An 11,616-nucleotide genomic window follows, 5' to 3' on the forward strand; every position below is an offset into this window, starting at 1 on the left:
CACAATTTGTTCAAGCAGCAATTATTTTGTTGTGTTTCACACTCATATGTCATCCTTACTAACTGCAGATCTCAGCATGAAGACAGCTGAAGGTTGCTTCTCCCTTGGTGCTACATCCAGTAAACTTGCATGTTCTTGTAAATATTACACCCATGATGTTGCAACATGAAAGATTGTAAAGACAGCTGCTGTATGTAGTGGCAGATGCAACTTGATTTCTTACATGAACACATGCTCACATGAGCATTTGTGTCTGCAAATTTCCAATATAGGATCAATGTCTAATCTGGTTAATATATCCCTTGGGAACAAAGAGCCAGCTTTTAACAATATTATAAACTATAGCCTGTGCCAAAGTATGACTACTATTTAATCATCAGTGAAAACAGAGCCAAAAGTGGATAACGATATGGAGGCAGGATCTAATTTCCTAGAGCCTTAGTCAGCTAGTTTGAGTCAAGGAAGCTAAGAGGGGTCTCAGTGATGACACTTTCGTCTTGGTTTTAATTGGAACAAAATGACAACGGTTCCAGCTACTAACTCTCCAATGATTGCACCTTCAGAGGAGGGATTTTCTTCCAAGTCTTCTCCTCCGTCATGTTCTGCCTCCCTGCAGACAATCTGAAAGGTAATGGATTAGATACAGTTAAGCCAAGCAAAGATCCACCAGTGCCCCCATCAGAAACCATGAGGAATTACAACACAACAGATGAATAATGGCCTGTGCTCCACAGTGTCTGTGAATATGTTGAACATGACAGTATGTATGAGGTGCTCCGACAAAGCAGCTAGCCAACATGCTACTGCTGCAGGACTTATTGCTGCGTATAGCAGTAAGAGACAACCGACTGGAAACCCTATAATCAATAACCAAATAAAGTGTGTACCAATAGGATTACTTGTGCTTTGCATTGACATTCTGTATCTAAAGACCGTATCTAGCACTATACAAACAGATACAGACAGATGCTGTAGAAAGCTGATTAAAGAATATCCAGCAGTTAAATCTCATTATTCCATGCTGACCAGCACAAAAGCAAACATAACACATCACAAACACACTCAAATTTACACACTAAAATGAAAATGAGTTTTAAAATGTAAAAAAAAAAGAAGAAAAACTTGCATAAAAAACAACCATCTATATGTCAGTCATTTACATGTTACAACCCATCCACAGATATGAGCTGGGGATTTTATTTATGGCAAAATACATGTAACAACCTCTTGAGTTTGGTACCCAGGATGTTACAATAATCTAAGACTAATGAAACACACACTTCACCAGAGTTTGGTTTTGTTATTGGCTGTACCAAAACTCCTGTAATGGTATTGCTTTAACAGAATCAAAGGAGATATAAGGCAGAAAACAAGCACTTTGCTGGTAATAAGTAGCACCAACTGTTATTGAAACCTAATTTTTGAAATGACACGAGTAAACACTGCTCAAGGTGCATTCCCCCAGTATAGCCTAAGATCTATCAAGAGGAAAACCACCCAAATAAAGGTCAAACCATTGTGAAGAGCGATATGTTTGAAATAAAAACTAGTGGTGGAAAAACATTTGGACAGGCAGTTGGCAAAAGTTCAAGTGAACATAATTTGATGGTAAATTAAACATGGGTACAATGTTTTGGATTTTTGGCACATTTCTCATGTTTTTATACCATAGCTCCCCCTTGTGCTGGAAAGCTGTTCACACACAAACACATTCCTTCAAGGCCCTTAAATCCATCTATTGCACAGATCAATGTAGTCTAGAATCAAAAAAGCAAACCTTAAGTGGGGAGAACCCCTAAAATTAAACTAAAATGTGAAATAAATTAAATAAAAGCAAGTCATTATTGCATATAATGCAACAAACTTAAAATAAGGTGGCAATGTTTACAGTACAAAAATATAGTGGCAATGTGAACAAACAAATCTCTAAGTGACAAAAACAAGAGAACAAAAGATAATGACCAACACACAAAAAAGAAACACTTAGTACATTCAAACAAGTCATCACAGTTTAAGCACTTTAGACAAGGTCCGTTTTGTGCCGTCACACCAAAAACATCTAGTCAGTGTTGCGCTGCATAGGTAGGAGAGTAGTGCTTCGCTTCAGTCCAGAGTATTCAGTCGAATTCCAGCACGATGTAGATGCATTTTGAGAGAGAACAAAAACAAGGTATAATGAATAATTCACGGCTGCTCAACTCAAAGACTCGTGATGGGCTGAATGAGGCTTTTACTACTAATACAAGTAATATCAAATCTTGCACTTATCTACTCTGGTTGAGAGCTGGAAGATTGTCCCTCTTCCTGTGTCGCCAGGTGTTACGGTTGTACTGATGCTGGTTCCGGAAACCCGGTGCCTTGTTATGACCCTGGGGAGCAAACTGCCGCTGGGCACTGAAGTTACCTTTTGATGAACTGTGCTGCTTTCACAGCAGTTTCTACATTAAAGCTGATGTCCACATTCACCTTTGTTTCATGGTCAGTAAGCTTGATGATTGTCACCTGGGGACAGGTCAAACAGTCAATCCACGGGTAGGTATGCCACCAACATTTCATGATTTGTGCTGAGATGGCTGGCAACAGTTTTGTTAAGCCACTGTTCAGAACTTCAGTTAGCTGTAAACATTACACAAACAGTTTGGGCCAAAAATAAGAACAGTGCATGGTGATGTGCAGGTCACCAAAAACTCAACAGTAGGGCCTGGTTTTATGCTGTTTTTATGCTAATAAATAATTTATCTTTGTACACTATCCCCTAAACCCCTCACATGCACATGAAAGCAATTAATATTCAAGAGATAGTCCTTAGGATTGAACCATCTACTGTATATTCAAAGTCCTCATTTTCCATCGATTGTATTGACTTTTCCTTAAGTCACTAAATCTCTCCTAAAACTACCCAATTAAACAGGTGAAACAAACACCAAATAAATTCACCACAGAATACATCTGTGTCTTACCAGATCCCACAGACAGATGACCCCACCAGGAAACATAAAAAGGAAACCCATGGCAACCAAGCAGGCCCAGATGACCAGAGGGAAATACGTAGAAGCTTCTTGAAGATGGACTCAGTGCAGACAAGTACAAACACAGCCTGGAAGATAGCCAGCGCTGTGGGCACAGTGATTACCAAGGCTACATGGTCGTCAGCGATCTGAAAAAGAACAGAATAAAACAAGACTAGGTATAAACCTCGTATATAGCTGGACTGTGTATGGGTATATCATACACAACACAGCAAAAGGTTAAATTAAAGCCGCCTTTTAGTACAATGGATAGTGGCACTTGGCCAAACGTGCCAAAACAATTATTTATTTCTAAACTACATTAACAAACTTCAATGTTTAATAGAAAATAACATCAAAATGCAACAGCACAGCTTGCTGTCAACACATAGGCTATTGTCACAGGAGCAGGAACACTGACAGTGAAAGTCCATTTCTGATATTATTGTCATTTACACTATACCGTTCCATTGTCCTCGCTGCATGGCTGTCAAGTGAGTGTCAGTGAGTCAAGGACATTCATAGATGTAGCGCTTGCATGTGGCGTGTCCTACCAAAAATAGAGCATAAGAGAGAGACAGAAAAAGAGGAATAATTAGTTAAAAGAGAAAACTAACTTTGCAAAGTTAGAAAAATTAATAAAAGAATAACATTTAGAAGACAGATACCTTCTCGTGGGGACATGAAACATCCTGACTGTGCTATAAAAAGCCATTCCCCAGCACCGGTTGGATACCCTGGTGTGAGAGCTCCTGGTGTCTAGCTTATCCTTAGGTTGCTCCTCCACCTCCTCTCTTAAGTCTTAAGAAAAGGGGGAGGGGAGGAAGAAAAAAAAAGATGCAGCAGCAGGGAGAAGTCAGCAAGTATGAGAAAAACATAAAAGAGTGGAGAAATTACTGGACTGACATAATGCCATGTAATTATTTTCACATGTATGTTTTGGAATCTTTAGTCATCTTAGACTGAAAAAGTCACCTAAGTCTCCTCAAAACTACTTGATGTAACTTCATTTTTCTGGCTCAATTGTGTGTCACAGACAATGGTTTCTAACAGATGACTCTTCAGTTCTTTTGCAACAGTAAGCAGCTCAGAGAGCAGAGTGAAAAAAGAAAAAAAGAGGACACACACAGGCACACATTTCATTTGCTAAAATATATTATGCACGCACCTGAAAACACACATCAACAGACCCTTTACACAAAACATGATCAAAGTGGTGGCGGCCAAAGTGCTGCTTTTGTAAAGATAAATAAATGATGACTTCCAGATTCCTCTAATCCCCTCTCAACATGAACTGCTTCATTTAAGTGCTGAGTTTATGTTGCTCAACAATTAAGTCAACGAAGCAATATATTATAATATTATGCATATTAATATTCATAAAGAATATTCAAAGGCTTGTTAGAGTTGCCACTTGTGTATGTGAGCTCATTTTAGGCCAGTACATTTATTTTGCAATCTTGCATCCCTGACCTTTATATAGATATTTATTTTTATATGTTTATTAATCTCATTACCTATTTATTTAGCTAACATATTAAACTGAAATCCATCCAAGGATCCAAGAATGAAAAGCAGTGACCATGACTTCAAAATGAAATTGTAGGGTATTTTTGAGAGAAGCTAAATAAACTGAATTGTTACGCTGAATGTTATGGCTAAGAAGATAACTGACCGAGTTCCTCTGATCCATAATTCACACAAATTTTTCAATCTTATGCTTCACCTAGTCTAAACTTGTTGCATTCACAAGCTACATGTATGTCAGAGTGTGTGGTTGTGTGCTTGACCTCACTGCTTTACCAGCAATATATGGTGTTTCCACTATTACTGGTTCGACTACTTCTGCTGGGTTTGTAAAGTGTTCACCTATTGACACAGACACATGAAGACACTGCAGTACCAGTTCTCACCTTATCTTGAAAAAGAACCTCACGCATGTCCTCATTTGACACAGAGGTTTTTATCGGGGTGAGAACATGCTTAAACACAGACACAGCGTTTCTCTAATCTGTCTTACCTTGTGCTGCAGCATGGCCTCCAGTGCTCTGAACTCAAAGGGCAGAGAGTGTGTCTGCAATGCTAGCTGAGGGGCGAGCTCCAGTACCAACCAGCGTTCCAATCCCAGACCACAAAAATCCAACACCAAAAGGGACTGTGGAGAGATAAGGGGGAGGGTAGAAGCTGAGTTAGAAAGCAGTGGGAAGCACATGTAGCCTACTCTGATATGATACTCATATTAGTGTGAATGTGTCCGTTTATGAAGATCTGCATAAAACTACAGGCCTAATAGTCGACTCTGCCCTGTAAATGTTTTCAGTGGGACACCTGATTAATGAGAAACTCCTGTTGTGTAATCAAGCACACTGATCTGATCAATTCTGTTTGCTCTCTAAAGCCACAGCCGCACCAGTAAGGATCAACGATCAAATTCTAAATCCTGGGTCTCAGGCAGCATTCACAAACAGCCAATATAAAAGCGAGGCTTGTCAGCGTGCCACAGTCTGCGGAGGCAAACAGATCCGAGACGCAGCTACAGCACAGAAAGCTCACAATACTTCAGGTAATGCACCGGCACTGCTCTGTTTTTGTGTTTTAGTTTATGTAGCACATAATCGATAACAAATTAAAGCTAACAGTTACAATACTGTAGGATACTTTATCCATCAGTCACTTAGCCCTTTAATTTGTTCAGGCTACTTGGTTGTCCTTCTATTGGTTATTGTAGTTTTTATTTTTAGACAGACATATAGATTCTATGATTTCTGTCCTTGTCAGAAAGCAATGTATAGGTATGTAGTGTATTCAAAGGTTTCATCAATCAATTCCTAAATCTAATATTGCTTTAAAAATGTAATGAAATACAAACAGGCCAAATAATAAACTAAAAGCGTTTGTCTTATTTTGCTATTTCAATTCTTTATTTCAATTTTAAATGTGGCCCATTAAACAGGGAAGATGAGAGGATAAAGAAAGCACAAGCTTATAACATCAATGCAAGAGGAAAATAAGACAAAAGAGACAGATAGCTAGATAATTATCTAACTTACTAGAGGTTTGCCTATTTATCATATATAACTGTATTCATTTTATTATAATTAAAAATTAATGACCAAATTGCTTTCAGGAACATCATCCTCATGTTGTGTTTAACTGCGGGATGGCTGTGAAACTGCTCTGTCTCTTCCTGCTGCTGGCTGTGTTGTATCCCAGCTGGGCCAAAGAACAAACATGTCTCATATCTGCCTCCAGCTGCGACGAGTGCATCCAGTCTGGCCCGGAGTGTGCTTGGTGCACCACCCCTCATTCTCACATTCGCTGTAATACCGTGAAGGAGCTGCAGAGAGCAGGCTGTCATCAAAGTTATGCATATAACCCTCAGGGCACGGTGCAGGTTGTCAAGAATGACAGTAGGTAAGTTTACTAGTTTAAAGATTTACTGTAAAACTCTGGTAAGGCTGTCAGATACAACATACCTGTCTCATTGGCTTAAATCGCAGGGAGAAAAACAACACAGACATGCATCATATATATATAATATGACATAACACTGTTGCTAGATTACATTCTCATAATTTGTTCAAGGCCACAATGACTTCTAAGGTATTTATCTTCTTGCTATCGACTATTGAACTTCTAAAGCACTGAGCCAACAGATGCCAAGGCTCTGTTTCTCCAGCCCCAGGAGCTGTCCCTCCATCTGAGGCCGGGTGTGAGTCAGTCCTTCCCTCTAACTATCACCATGCCGACAGACCAGCCTGTCCCAGAACTCACTATGGACACTAGCAATGTGCCAGCTGGAGTCAACATCACATTCAGTGGCGTCACGACTGGAAATCCCCTACTTGTACAGGTCAGCAAAATTAGGAGAAACTTTCTTATTTGAAAAGAAAGTTTTGCTTGTCTTCTGCCCTCAGAAAACAGAAATTATTATAATAATAGATCCTGTATTGTCTAGGTGAATTTGGAGGTTGCCCAGTGTCCCAGCAATAGCGACGACTCAACCCAGAACAGGACTGGGCCCTGGTCTGTCCACGTCAAACCCAGAGGATTTTCATTGAGTGTGAAGTTAGAAATAACTTTAGAGTGTGAGTACAACCATAGAACCATGCTATAGTTAATATATGGTATTAGAAAAGCCCCAAAATGCAGACAATAAGATTAAGATGATAAGAATGTGTCAGAAAAAGGGAACAAAAAGCATGTGTCTCCTATAATGCTATAATATGACAAATGTGTGTAAAAAATAAATAAATACATAAATAAAATTTGTTTCTCCAGGTCAGTGTGACTGCACAAGAAACCGTGAGGAAAACAGCCCTCGGTGCAGTAGCCATGGAGCTCTGGTGTGTGGCCAATGTCAGTGCTACAATCCTCACATTGGAAAACTCTGCCAGTGGGACGTTGATTCATTTTTTTCATCCGATGAAGACTTCTGTCGCTGGGGCCCAAATGCCCCGGTGTGCAGCGGCAGGGGTCGGTGCGTGGTTGACTTCTGTGAGTGCGAGAAACGAGAAAACCCACAAGAAAGATACAGTGGCCAATTCTGCGAGTGCAGCAACTTTGACTGTCCTTACTCCAACAACCAGTATGATATGTGATAATTTGAACTCTGGATTTGCAATGTAGTATTGTCTTCACTTGTATCTCTACTGACTACAGGAATAGATTCATATCTAAAAGACTACAATTTATATCCAACAGAATATGTGGAGGCCATGGGCAGTGCGAGTGTGGACAGTGCATTTGTGATAACGACTGGATCGGTGAAGGCTGCAACTGCTCCTTGGATACCGCCTCTTGTATGGCAACAAACCAGCAGCTGTGTAATGGTAAAGGGATGTGTCAGTGTGGAAGATGTAAATGTGAGCCACCGTACAAAGGCCCGACCTGTGAGATGTAGAGTGTCAGGCGTTCGGGATAGGAGAGAAGGAGGACAGGTGAGAACTGGTTGCTTTTCATACAGGGTGTTATGATAAATGAAGTGCTCTCTTGTTATTTAAAATCATTCCCTGATGTCAAAAACTCAAACCATCAAGTCTTTAGTGCTTTCTCTGAGGACACTATAATCTTATCTTTCTGATTTTAGCATTATAGTGGCTAAAATGACTAATTCTGGGGTAATGGTTTCTTTTTGGGGACAAGTTCAGATATTTATCTTTTGACATGTGTTGTGAGCTGTATGTAGAAACACATTAAGATAATATAGCATTATTATTATTATTAGTCCATTTGTCTTGAAGAAATTCACTCACTGAACCAACACCATGGCATTTCAGCTACTACACTACAGCATACTCAGTTACTTATTCATTTACAATTCTTGAATTGATTGTGTTCTCTCACCGCGCATCAGGTGTGACAGAGAGTGTGGCTACTTCAATGTTATAATGGTGGAGACCAGAAATGATCTGCCTCAAAAAGGAGAAACGCTGTAAAATGATGAGCGGTGATGTCTCTTGCCTCTTCTACTACACCGTCTCCAACACGCACTCTGGAGGTCAACAGTCAACAATGACACGAGCTAGAGAATGTCCCAGTAAACTGCAGTGACCAGCTTCATGTCATATTTAGTTTTAAAAGTTTTTTTTTTCTGTTAACGCCCATTCATTTTAATTATTGTTAGAAATAGGCAAATAAAATAATTTACAACCTTGAAAACAATGTAATGATGCTATGTTGTCATAAAACTTTTGGCTTCACATGTTTTTCCAGTTTTCATTATTTTACTGCACTATGCCATCCACCTGATGGCATCATGTCTCATTTACAAACAGGCTAAATGCCTCTGATTTAAAATGGAGCTGTAATGAGCACTGCATAACCAGGACAACTTGATTGAAGTGTAATGCAGAAGAATTAGAATATTGGTGCACGTGAAAGCAAAACTGTTATTATTATCACCGGTTTGGCTTAACCAAAGTCAACTGGTGTGACCTAAGCTCACACAATCTTTCTTTATCAACAGCCAGATCAAATATCATGTCTATCATGTAGAGCATACCTCTATTCATATGAGAATGAAGTTCTTTCTCGCAGTGAGGCTGGAACTGTGTTGAAGGCTCTGTTTGCTTCTTCTCTGTAAGACAAAAAATAAATTGCTCCAGTAAGAAGAGTGGAAACAGGGGGTAATTTTAGACACATATTTTTGACTTCATATAAGACAGGACACACCAAAAGCAGAGGTTATGACATCTTATTTACTGCTTTCAGCATTTTCTTTATAAAACAACAAAAATAAAAGAACAAAAATAACAGAGCAACGGAGCAAAAACCATTCATACCGCAGGTAACAGCAGAAGTAACACAGCGGTGGTGACAGTGCTGTGCCCAACTGTGCATGGCTAAGATTAATAGGTACACTGAAAATGATACCTGCCCTCTGGTGAGAGTGGTGGCATCACAGGATACAAGAGATAACCCATCATCACTCTCAATACATCAACCTATACTTTTCTCATCAAACAAAGGGTCAAATTTACATACACTACCAAATGATATTTCCCTCTTGGTCAAACTTCATCTCCAGACCCTCCAGACTCCAGACCCGCAGGTACAATAAGAAGGAAAAACCTTAATATGATAGTATACTAAGAGCAAATGTTGGTCAACATAGCCTCTTAGAATGCTAGCCATATGCTGCCCTAACTTTCTAACTGTTCTTGCGATGCTGTGCAGCTCTTTAATGTTATGCTAGTTACCTTAGCTGAAAGTAGCAGGAACACCTTGTGCTCTCAGCAATTATCCACTTGAAATTCGTACTGACAGTAAAGGAAGACACGAGTAACACATGTTAGTTATCTGCCGTTAACCAGAGACGGTCCTGAATCAACACGTACCAAAGATCGTCTATACAGAAGTCAATCACTCCGACTTGATGTTTGACACTGGTCGCATGGTCCAAGTAGTGCAGAGTTGTATAAACTATCATCTCCAGAGTTATAAAAGTATAAAATATAAAAGCTCTTTATTCTTGTATTTTCCAAAAAATGTACACAATGAGACACAAGATTAAACTCTTAGGAATCTCAAAGCAAGGACTGACATACCACTTAGTTATTGGAGTTTCTAATGACTCAGCCAAAGGAGCTACTGACACATATTGTACCTGGTCTGGTATGTATAAAACTTCAGAGATACTATTTCTTTACATTTCTGTTCACAGTAATAATTGATGCTCTACCGTGTATCTTATGATTTATGCTATTTGGAATATTATTCATATAAATCCTGAATGAGTTCAACGAGGATATTAATCATTTTACCTGAAACTCATTTACAGATCCTGTAAAAGTGTTTGCATGTTCCTTAAAAAAAGTATGCTTCTGTATTTCCCAGAGAACCAAGACACTGAATCCAAAATTGCTCTCTATGCTTGGGCCAGCGCCTTGCATGGTAGTTTACTGCCATCAGTGTGTGAGCGTTTGTGTGAATGGGTGAATAAGAGGCACATTGTAAAGTGCTTGAGATGAACGTTAAACATAAATCCATTTAGGTCTCTTATCCATTACTATTAAAGATTATGATTATTAAGAAGTAATCGCCAACCCTGCCAGACACAGAGGAAGGCTTCCTGTAGCTTTGCCAGCCTTCCAGATTACAAAGGGACAATCTTGTTAGATATGAACAATATGTACAAATAGGCCCTGGTGCAAGACGCTAAGGGCTTTGACAGCCTCGCCATACGCGAAGGCTACCTGGGGCTTTACCCAGCCAGACGCAAAGGCCAGCCCTCAAGATTTCAAGTGGGCCCTGGTGCAAGACGTTACCTGGGGCACTACCTACCTTGAGACCAAAGGCCACCTGGGGCATCGCCATCTCTGCCAAATGGAAAGTGCATGTGCGTAAACAAGACACAGAAAGATGTATTATATTTTTCTCATTTTTGAAATCCTGTTTTAATTTTATTTACACCCGTATTTTTTTTATTCTTCAATGATTTGTTTCCAAGTATATTTTGTGGTATTTTGGTAGAGTACCTATGTGGTAATGTTCAAAGCGTTAGTTTTTTTTCATACATCAGACATCTTTTACTTAAATTTAAACTTTTACTTTAAATTTAAATTTATTTATTTTATTTTCATCCTATTGACCGCTTACCTATAAAAAAAATCATTTCAGTTCCTTCTTCTTGTAGTAAATCCTGCCATATCACAACTTTTTTTCATAGCTTTCAGGTGTTTTTGTCTTTTCTTCGTGTAAAATTGACATCAGTACACAGAGGACAAATTTTTATAAAATTTTATTTTAACAATTCTGTGAGCCATTTTCTGCTAGTTTTATTTAAATAGTCCTAGACCAGTTATTTTAAGATTAATTGATTGCTGTAGTGACCTGTCTGGTACTGACACTCATAGTTGTTCCTGCCAAGTCTGTTTGAGTTTGAGTCAAGAAAGGGTAAAAGGGGTCTCAGTGATGACACTCTTTCCGTTTTAATTGGAATAAAATGACAGCAGTTCCAGCCACTAACTTTCCAATGATTGCACCTTCAGAGGAGTCATTTTCTTGAAGTCTTCTTCTCTGTCATGTTCTGCTTCCCTGCAGACAATCTGAAAGGTAATGGATTAGATACAGTTAAGCCAAGCAAAGATCCACCAGTGCCCCCATC

General features: G+C 39.2%; 2 long non-coding RNA genes and 1 pseudogene across 3 annotated transcripts; 1 reads left to right on the forward strand and 2 right to left on the reverse strand.

Annotated features, from left to right (window-relative positions):
* Positions 1-475: 475 nt before the first annotated feature.
* LOC111673068 (uncharacterized) lies at positions 476-5,295 on the reverse strand. The gene is made up of 5 exons (XR_002762066.2): positions 5,029-5,295; positions 3,677-3,809; positions 3,472-3,558; positions 2,961-3,157; positions 476-2,502 (listed from the first exon to the last, which is right to left on the reverse strand). It is a non-coding gene; the product is annotated as an uncharacterized LOC111673068 (long non-coding RNA).
* A 130-nt stretch (positions 5,296-5,425) lies between these two features.
* LOC111673070 (integrin beta-1-like) lies at positions 5,426-8,710 on the forward strand (annotated as a pseudogene). Its single transcript, XR_015436109.1, has 7 exons — positions 5,426-5,571; positions 6,136-6,422; positions 6,651-6,861; positions 6,967-7,096; positions 7,290-7,596; positions 7,713-7,948; positions 8,365-8,710. The product of XR_015436109.1 is annotated as an integrin beta-1-like (transcript).
* On the reverse strand, positions 8,565-9,839 carry LOC147817717 (uncharacterized). The gene is made up of 2 exons (XR_015436110.1): positions 9,710-9,839; positions 8,565-9,087 (listed from the first exon to the last, which is right to left on the reverse strand). It is a non-coding gene; the product is annotated as an uncharacterized LOC147817717 (long non-coding RNA).
* Between the last annotated feature and the right edge of the window lie 1,777 nt (positions 9,840-11,616).

The sequence above is a fragment of the Seriola lalandi genome, unplaced genomic scaffold (genome assembly GCF_002814215.2).
Source record: "Seriola lalandi dorsalis isolate HSWRI2012SDOR001 ecotype SW California unplaced genomic scaffold, Sedor1 jcf7180002054910, whole genome shotgun sequence".
In the NCBI taxonomy this organism is placed as follows: Eukaryota; Metazoa; Chordata; class Actinopteri; order Carangiformes; family Carangidae; genus Seriola; species Seriola lalandi.